The 5,285-nt window shown below is 34.4% G+C and overlaps 1 pseudogene; it reads right to left on the bottom strand.

The window, feature by feature from the left end:
• Positions 1-1,226: 1,226 nt before the first annotated feature.
• Positions 1,227-1,424, bottom strand: LOC113923189 (annotated as a pseudogene).
• Between the last annotated feature and the right edge of the window lie 3,861 nt (positions 1,425-5,285).

Below are 5,285 nucleotides of genomic sequence, written 5' to 3'. Positions count from 1 at the left end.
TAGTTTTTGTTCTATTAATCGGAGGTCTTTTTTTTTTTAGGTTTTCTTTTCTTTTTTTTTATTATTATTATGTTCTGTTAATCACCATACATTATATCATTAGTTTTTGATGTAGTGTTCCATGATTCATTGTTTGCATATAACACCCAGTGCTCCATGCAGAACGTGCCCTCTTTAATACCCATCACCAGGCTAACCCATGCCCCCACCCCCCTCCCCTCTAGAACCCTCAGTTTGTTTCTCAGAGTCCATAGTCTCTTCATGGTTCGTCTCCCCCTCCGATTTCCCCACCTTCATTCTTGCCTTCCTGCTATCTTCTTCTTCTTTTTTTAAACATATAATGTATTATTTGTTTCAGAGGTACAGGTCTGTGATTCAACAGTCTTACACAATTCACAGCGCTCACCATAGCACATACCCTCCCCGATGTCTGTCACCCAGCCACCCCATCCCTCCCACCCCCACCACTCCAGCAACCCTCAGTTTGTTTCCAGAGATTAAGAATCCCTCATATCAGTGAGGTCATATGATACATATCTTTCTCTGATTGACTTATTTTGCTCAGCATAATACCCTCCAGTTCCATCCACATCATTGCAAATGGCAAGATTTCATTCCTTTTGATGGCTGCATAATATTCCATTGTGTATATATACCACATCTTCTTTATCCATTCACCTGTCGATGGACATCTTGGCTCTTTCCATAGTTGGGCTGTTGTGAACATTGCTGCTATAAACATCAGGGTGCACGTACCCCTTCGGATTCCTACATTTGTATCTTTGGGGTAAATACCCAGTAGTGCAATTGCTGGATCATATGGTAGCTCTATTTTCAACTTTTTGAGGAACCTCCATACTGTTTTCCAGAGTGGCTGCACCAGCTTGCATTCCCACCAACAGTGTAGGAGGTTCCCCTTTTAATTGGAAGTCTTTTCGAGGTTTTAACCCTTAAGAATAGCTGTATTTTCACTGCCTTCAGTCCTAAAATTTTGAGGAAATCAATCACAGAATCCTTCTCACTCCTCTCTCCAAAAAACCTAAGCGACATTTTCTATATCTATCTGGGTATACAGACTCAAGCAATAGAAAATGATTCCAATAGAAAGAAGTAAGTTTTGGGGGGCACCTGGCTGGCTCACTCAGTAGAGCATGTTACTCTTGATCTCAGAGTTGTGAGTTTGAGCCCCATGTTGGGCAGAGAGATTACTTAAAAAAAAAAGAAAAAATTTGGGAGTGAGTCTCAGAATTGTTACAATTCTCAAAGAAACTGGCTTGGAGTGTACTCGGTGAATAAAGAGTTGAAAATTAGAATGCAAAATTGATCTAGTAATTAATACTTTCATGAGGTATAGACATTACAATTATCAATAATTGTGCCTCAGATAAACCTCATTGGCTACGATACTGCCACTGTGCAAAGCATACACCACCAGCAAAATCATTGGGTACTAGATGCTGCCACAATTAATGGTACCATTTCAGTCTCTAGAAATAGACCTGATTAGACCAACTTTGTAATATTACCCAAATTATTTTCAGATTCAGTGCAATCCCTATCAAATTTCCAATGGCATTTTTTGCAAAAAATAGAAAAATCCATCCTAAAATTCATATGGATAAAGGACCCCAAAGAGCTTAAACAATCTTGGAAAAGAACGAAACTGAGTCACACCTCATGATTTCAAAACTTACTACAAAGCTACAGTAATCAAAACAGTTAGGTACTAGAATAAAGACAGAAATAATCCCTTATATATATATGCGGTCAAATAATTTTTGATAGGGGTACCAAAACCATTAAATGGAGAAAGGACAGTCTTTTTAACAAATGGTGCTGAAGAAACTGGCTATTCACATGCAAAAGACTAAATTTGGTCCCTTACCCAATAACATAAGAAATTAACTCAAAATAGATCAAGAATTTAAATGTAAGAGTTAAAACAATAAAAGTCTCAGAGAGGAAAAATAGAACAAAAGCTTCATGACAGTGGATTTGGCAATGATTTCTTGGTTATGATATCAAAGGTACAGCCAACAACAAAACTAGACAAATTGGACTTCTTGAAAATTTTTAAAATTTCATACATCAAAAGACACTATCAATAAAGCAAACAGGCAAGCACAAATGGGGAAAATATTTACAAATCATATATTTGATAAGGGATTAATAGACTATACAGATAACTCCTAAAACTTAATAACGAAAAGAGAAATGCATTGAAAAATGTACAAAGACTTGAATAGGCATTTCTTCAAATGAGATATACAAATGGTGAACAAACATGAGATGATGCTCAGCATCACCAATCATTAGGAAAATCCAAATCAAAACTGTGGTGAGATACCACCTCAATCCATTAGGATGGCTGCTATCAAAAAACAGAAAACAAGTGTTAGAAAGGACATGAAAAAATTGGAATCTTTATGCACCATTGGTGGAAATGAAAAATGATACAGCTTCTATGGAAAACAGCATAATGTTCCTCAAATTAAAAATAGAACTATCATATAATCCAGCAATTCTACTTCTGGGAATAAACCCAAAAGAGTTGAAACCAGGTCAAAAAGAGATATTTGTATAACCATGTTAATAGAATTATTCTTAATTACTAAAACATGGAAGCAACCCAAATGTCCATCAGCAGATCCATGGAGGAGCAAAATGTGGTATATACATACAGTAGAATGTTATTCACCTTTTAAAAGGAAGGACATTCTGCAATATGCTTCATCCTCAAGGATGAACCTTGAGGACATTATGCTAAATGAAATAAGCCAGTCACAAAAAGACAAATATTTTATGATTCCACTTATATGAAGTACTTAGAGGAATCAAAATCATGAGACAGAAAGTAAAATGGTAGTTTCCAGGGACTAAGGGAAAGGAGAATTGAGAGTTACTGTTTAATGAGCTTCAGTTTTAGAAGATGATAGAGTTGTGGAGATGGAAAGTAGTGATGGTAGCACAGCATTATGAATGTTTTTAATATTGCTGAACTGTACACTTTAAAATTGTTATGATGGTAAATTTTATGTTATGCATATTTTACCACAAACAATTGGGGCTGGGGGAGTACTATAGTGTATGAGTCCAGGCCCACAAATTCAATGACTTGGATGAAAAAAGATCAATTCTTTGAAAGACACAACTTACCAAAACTCACACAAGGAGAAAGAGATAGTCCAAATAGGCCTATATCTATTAAGTAAATTGAATCAATGATTATTAATCTTCTAAAACATAAAGTACCAGGTCCATCAGGGTCATCTGGTGAATTATAATTTTTAAATAAGGAATGATACTAGTTCTCTATGGTCTCTTTCAGGAAATAAAAATCTGAGGTAACATTTCCTAAGTCATTTAATGAGGCATTAACCTAATACTTTACACAAAAACATCACAAGAAAGAAAAACTATCAGCGATATCTTTCATAAACATTATGTAAAAATTCCCAATAATATCTTAGTAAATTTAATCCAGTGTTGCATGGAAAGAATTGTACACCTCAGTCAAGTGGGATTTATTCCAGGTATGCAGGTCAGATTAAATATTCAAAAATTAATGTAATCCATTATATCAATAGGCTAAATAACCAAAGTCATGGGGCGCCTGGATGGCTCAATTGGTTAAGCGACTGCCTTCAGCTCAGGTCATGATCCTGGAGTTCCAGGATGGAGTCCCTCATCAGTCTCCCTGCTCAGCAGAGAGTCTGCTTCTCCCTCTGACCCTCCCCCCTCTCATGCTCTCTCTCTCTCATTCTCTCTCTCTCAAATAAATAAATAAAATTAAAAAAAAATAACCAAAGTCATGTTATCACACCAGTAGATGTTGAAAAAGGCTTTGAAAAAAATCCAACACCCATTCATGGTAAAAACTCTCAGGAAGCTAGGAATATAAGGGAACTTTTTCAACTTGGTAGACAACACCTACCAAAAGCCTACAGCTTACTTCATATGTAATGGTATGAAACTATATTTTTTTTCTCAAAAAACCAGAAGAAAAAAAATGTTCTCACCACTATTATTTTGCACTGTACTGGAAGTTATAGCTAATGTAGTAAGATAATGAAAGGAAGTAAAATGCATACAGATGGGGAAGGAAGAAATAAAACTCTTTGTTTACACATCACATAGTTGTCCATGTAGAAAATGCCAAAGAATCAACAAAAACAAAAAATCCTAGTAGCAATGACAATTATAGAAAAATTGCAGGATACAGGGTTAACACACAAAAGTCCATTGCTTTCCTATATACCAGCAACAAGCAGTTACAACTTGAAATAAAAACACAACACCATTACATTAGCACCAAAAATTTAAAATACATAGGTATAAGCCTAACAAAATATTTACAAAACCTATATGAATAAAACTATATAAACTAATGAAAGAAATTAAAGAAGATCTAAATAAATGGAAAGATATTCCATGTTCATGGATAGAAAGACTCAATATTATTAAGATGTCAGTTTTTCTCAAAATGATCTATAGGTTCAATGCAATCCCATTCAAACAACCAGAAAATTATTTTGTGGCTATCAACAAACTGATTCTAAAGTTTATGTGGAAAGGCAAAACAACCAACAGAATGTTGATGAGAAGAATGAACCCAGGGGACTGAAACTACCCAACTTCAAGACCAACTATAAAACTATAGTAATCAAGAAAATGTTGTACTATTTCAAAAATTAAAAAAAAGTTCAACAGAACAAAATATAGAGCCCCAAAATAGACCTCTGCAAATACATTCAAATATATTGAACCTATTTTTCACACACAAAAATGGCAATCCAAAGTATAAGAATGATCTTTTCAACAAATGATCCTGAAACAACCGGACATTCTCATGAAAAAAAAGAAAATGTAAGGAATTGACACTGACCTTACATCTTTTTTAAAATTAACTCAATAAATCATCATTAATTCCATAAATCAATTAACTCAATAAATCATGTAAAGTGCAAACTATAATACTTCTACAAGATAAAGTAGGAGAAAATCTAGGTGGCCTTGGGTTTGGCAACAGATTTTTGAATACAACAAAGGAATGATCCATGAAAGTAAAAATGTATAATTTGGACTTCATAAACACACACACACACACAAACTTCTGCTCTAGAAAAGATATTGTAAAGAAAATGAAAGTACATGCTACAGTGTAGGAAACAATATTGGAAAATATACAAGACGTATTCAATATATAAAAAGAACTCTTAAACAACTCCGTTAAAAAATAGGCAGAAAAGATTTGAATGGACACCTCATCAAAGAAGATATACAGA

This window comes from Zalophus californianus, chromosome 9 (assembly GCF_009762305.2).
Source record: "Zalophus californianus isolate mZalCal1 chromosome 9, mZalCal1.pri.v2, whole genome shotgun sequence".
Taxonomy (NCBI): domain Eukaryota; kingdom Metazoa; phylum Chordata; class Mammalia; order Carnivora; family Otariidae; genus Zalophus; species Zalophus californianus.
Note: the sequence above shows the minus strand (reverse complement) of the source record. Positions and strands in the feature narration are given on the sequence as shown.